The sequence below is a fragment of the Lynx rufus genome, unplaced genomic scaffold (assembly GCF_022079265.1).
Source record: "Lynx rufus isolate CCGP_SWC_20201006 ecotype Redwood Valley unplaced genomic scaffold, mLynRuf1.p SCAF_1, whole genome shotgun sequence".
NCBI classification, from domain to species: Eukaryota; Metazoa; Chordata; class Mammalia; order Carnivora; family Felidae; genus Lynx; species Lynx rufus.
The window spans coordinates 167,997,827-168,003,127 of NW_025814823.1; positions in this window are offsets into that span (position 1 = coordinate 167,997,827).

Genomic DNA, 5,301 nt, shown 5'->3' on the forward strand with positions numbered 1-5,301 from the left:
ATTGTGCTAAAATATATAGTAAATATGTTTTATCAGTGGCATTCTATTCACCCTGTCATAAAAATTATTGGTTCCAGTTTTAGTCTCTGCCATAATGGGAGATTTTTCAACATGGAAGTCTCTTGGATGATTGTGAGAGGGACACTCACTAGTCACAGGAGGGCCCAGAGCAGAGCTTCATACCAGATGCTCTGAAGGAAGAGGGCAATCTAAAGAAAATCTTAATAATCCTGTATTCAGAGGATATAGAGTCTAGTTGGAAGGTAAGAACTTACATTTATCACAAACATTAAGAATATACACAACGCATCTAAGGGTAAATGCAACTGAACTCAAGAGTAAGCTAGAGTAAGCCAAAAAGTGTCGAATTCTTAGTGTTAGGAGGCACAGAACAAAGTGGTAAACTCACAGACTCTGGACTGCTAAAGACTAGGGTTCTACTCCACGTTGTGTAAGCCTGGGCATGTTACTTCACCTCTGTGGCTTTCAAATCCTGAATCTGTGGAGCAAAGCAAGGTGATGTCATGTCTTTTAGGAGGTAGATCCATGGTAAGTATGTAATAAGTGGTGGTTTTATCATCATGGTTAGGACAACGAATAAGGATAACAAAGTTATGTACCCTGAAGAAGGTACATGTTTCCAAGAAGGCTAGATATAGCTCTGTGGAAAGTAAAGAGATTTGATTTCATGTAAAAGTTTGTATTTCCAAAGCAGTAGGAAGGAACAAGTCACAATTTGAGGTAAGACTAAGAAAGGGAAGTTCCTTTGGGGGATTTATATGAAATAAAATCAATGCGGTGTTGACACCATTTAGGAAATAATATCTGAAGGTTCAGTAGAGGAGAGCAAAATGTAGAGAGAATCAGTTCAGGAGTCAGAAGACCTGTGTTCTAGACTAAGTTTTACCTTAAAGTCTCAATTCCTCTCCTGATTAACTCTGTGACTCTGGGCAGACCAAACCCTCTCTGGGATTTCAGTGTTCATCGGTGAAATTGGATGTGCGGTCTCTGAGGGTCACTCAAGACCTATGGCAAATAAGAGTTTAAGTTCTTGGGCATAAAAGTGACATGATTAAACCAGGAAAACAGCTGCTCCTCAAGCTCTTTGTAGTATGTATCAGAATGGGAAACAGGCAGAGGAGGACTAAGATAGACAAAGAAGTACATTTACAAAGCCAGTCTCACAACAGGACACCAGGAAGGACTGAATGAATCTGTTAAGTTGGTGCAGGAATGGATATTAAGAGGCCCATGAGTTCGGAGAATGAAAATGGCATGAAAATTACTGAAATCAAAAGATAGTAGTTATTTGTAGAAGAAAGGGAACATAATAAGCTTATTTTTCAAAGAAGTTAAGTGTCAGGACATGGCAGGATATCATTAATATTGACTAATGAGCAATAAATTAGATTTAGTGATTTGATATAAGAATAGATTATATTACACATTTTAATTACCACTTTATCATTTTAAAGATTTTCTAAAAACTGATTATGAAATTCATATAAGTGCACAAAAGTCCAAAGATAGCCAAGACAAATTTGAAGAAGAAGAAAGAAACAAAGATTTGCTCCATCAGCTATCATGATTAATGTAGCACTATATCAACTAAAATAATGTGGTGTTAGGGGTGCCTGGGTGGCTCAGTCAGATGAGCTCTTGGTTTCAAAACTCTTGATTTCGACTCAGGTCATGATCTCAGGGTTTCAGCCCCTAGTCAGGGTCTGTGCTGGTAGGTAGGAGCCTGCTTGGGATCCTCTTTCTCTTCCTCTCTGCCCCACCCTGCCCACCCCTCCCCGCCGCCCTCCCCCCCCCCCCCCCGGCCACTCTCATGTGCACGTTCTCTCTCTTCCAAAATAAATAAATACATTTTTAAAAAATGTGGTGTTAGGGGAAGAGCAACATCTCAATGAATGGAAAAGAAGCCAGACTATCAAAGAATGGAAACACCTAATCTTACATCAGACTTCAGTGCATGCAGAGGTGACCTTAAAAACCAGCAAGCATTGTAAGTAGCTTCACCATCCATATGGAAAACCATAAAACTACCTCTCATACTTCAAAAAAAATTCTAAGTGAATTCAAGACATAAATGTGAACACAATAAATACCTTTTTATCATTTGTAGAGGGAAGGAGTTCTGAAACCAAGCTCAGAAAGTAAAAAGCATAAAGGAAAGACCAATTAATTTGACTGTTATTGTTGATAAGGTTATAAATTTGGAGAGCAATCTGGTAGCATCTAGAAAAGCTGAAGATGCATGTGTTTTAGACCCAGAAACTCCAATTTTGTTATAAACTTCAAAGAAACTTGAAGAGTTGTACATAAGAAGGCATGCTGTGGAGTCTATAGTAGTGGAAGATTGGAAGCCACATACATACATATTAGAGGGATGGATAAGTAAATAATGATGGAACTTCCATACCTGTTAAATTTATCTAAACCTAGATCTACATGCATCAATATGGATAGAACTTAAAATACTACATGTCAATTATGGATTCATATACATGTAGTAAAATTATAGATAATAGATGGGCAGGGTGTATTCCTACTTCAGGATAGGAGTTATTTTGGAGCGAGGAGAAGGGAAATAACAACAGGGAGGGGAGTTAAACATTCTTCAACTGTATGTATCTGTGTATTTTTTTAACAATAAAGAAAATCTGAGTGATGAGTAATGAATATTTATTATATTACTACTTATATCTTTCTGTATGTCTGAAATATTTCAGAATAAAGAATTGGTGTTAGTAAGGTACAGTGGGAAATTTTTATCACTCTATAATTCAAATATTCCCTACATATGTGTTTGAATTTTAAGAAATTATAATTACTGTCTTGGGAATGTTTGGAATTTTTACTTCAAATTTTCAGAGCTTTGGGTTTGTTTTGGTTTTGGTTTTTTGATTTTGGTTTTAGGTCTCTATTTCTTAAATTGTTGAATAAAACTTACATGGGAATGAAATGCCATAAAACACTGATAGCTCTATCCCAAAAGCATTCTTGGCTTATAAAGATTCATTGCATGGTTCCACTTTAATTTTGGCCATTAATTAAATAATCAGAGGCCACTACCAATTGAAAGTATGAGTGAGTTAATAAAATATTCAATTCACTAAAATTTACTTTCTAATACATTTCAAACATGGAAGTGTGTGTAAAACGAGGTATACCTGTAAATTCCAAAGTGTAACTCAGGCTCCTGGGACTATAGACCCCTTTGATCTTGTCACAAATTGGCTCCTGGAAACCAGAGGCCTCCTGGACTCAAGTCTCCAGGGACCTTACCCCTGAAGCATCTCAAAACAAATAAAGTGGCTGAGACAGATGCTGGACCCAGACAGAATGGCAACCATTTGACAAAATTAACCCCCAAACGATGTGAACAGACAATTCTCCACATGTAATTATGGCTTTTGTTATTTTTCCCCCATGAAAGCATTCTATTGCTTTGGCTTAAATGCCACAGATAGAGATATTCAGCCTTGGCTGGCAATATTTCTGATCCATATTTCAATAGATTATCCTGAATTGGCCTCCTGGAAGCATTTATGCTGACCAGTTTTGAAAACCTCTCTGTCAGCCCTTACCCTTACCTGCTAACGCCCAGCTCTAATGGATGAAAGCAGAGGGTGATGATAATCACTGTCTGCCCAGCCCTGAGTGCAGTGCCTGAGTCTGCAAAACAGCCTGTCTGGAGGGGAAAAAAAAAAAAAAAAAAAGGAAATAAAGAGTGTAATTCAATGAATACTTGGGAATCAAGTTTGAGGGTCTCTTTTTCCTTTTAAGGGAGTAGTGATATCAGAACCAGGATTATGAAAAAGAAAGAGTTAGTAAAAATAGGATCTTTGTGAATTAGAATAGCAAGGCCATTTCAAATTGAATTACACAGGATCATGGCAATTAGAATTGAAAAAGATCTCTCAGTCTTTCTCTGTCAAAGCATGATTACTCCCAATGGTATATTCTCCCGAGCTTAGTCTAGTCCAATTTTAAATGATTCAAGTGATGGAGGCTTCTCGACTTCTCCTGGGATATCATTTCACAGTCTAAAATAGCTAACTACTAGGGGAGGCCCCCTATATATATTTTTTGCCTTATTTCCATTATTCTGCTTTGTATTTCCCCAGTCCACCTTAAAATTACTTGAATTTAATTTTAAATGGGTACAATCTACATTTAAATAATCAAACCCAGCTGAGTCTGGATCTTTTGGGATAGACTAATCTCTCCCTCTTCCTCCCTACCCCCCCTTAAATATGTGTATATATACACACAAACATATACGCATCATACATGTGCTCACATATACACAATTAGAAAATATTACAAAGCTGCAATATGTTTATGAGAAAAATTAATGAAAAGACCCCTAAGTTTTAGGTCACTAGTTGATAAAAACAATTATCAATTGCTTTTAACTGATACAGGAGCAGCAAACAATAAATGTTATGTCACTTTCCGAATATTGTATTTATTGTGCATAGGTAAAATCATATGATCTTATAGTGTTTACTATAGCTTATTCAGTGTATATCACAGAGATAAACAGTTTGGTACTGATGCCATAAATATATTTATAGAAATTATTTTGTCCACATTTTTTTGCACTCATTGAAACAATAGTGACTCATATTTTTTTGTGGATGGGCTCATTCTTAGACCATATTTGGTTTGAGCATTGAGTAAGTTGTAGAGCCTGAGGGAACAGCTTGGGGTGTTCAAGGTTAATGGAGGTTGCTTAAGGGTATTTAAATTTGATCAAGGAATGTATATAGCTTTCCATGTCCTTTCCAAAGAGCTTCCCTGAAGTGTTTTTCACACCTGTCAATCAACCAACCAATGTCCAATCAGGTAGGAAGATAGGTATCCCAGAAAAGGAGAAAAAAAATGTAAACATAAATGTAAAAAATGTAAACAAAATGTAAACAAAAAAATGTAAACAAAAGTGATTTGAGGTTTCTTTAGAAAGACAGAATTCAGTATTTTCATGGGCATGGGTTTTTTTTTTAATCTCATCAATTCATAAAAATTTTTGAGCTGGAAAGAATCTTAGAGCTGGAAATCTTTGAGCTAGACTCATCTAGCTCAGTGATTACACAGTTGTGGTCTAAAAAATTATAAAGGGAGTCTGTGCAGCAATTTAAAATTTTAAACTTGTAGTTGGGTGAATTTCAGTTAAATATGTGGATTGAACATGTTTTTACATCAAATTCCTCCATAAATCTTGTAAAGATTACAACAAAGATATTTAAAAGAACAAAGAGAATGTGAGAGAAGACAGTAGCTAAAGAGACA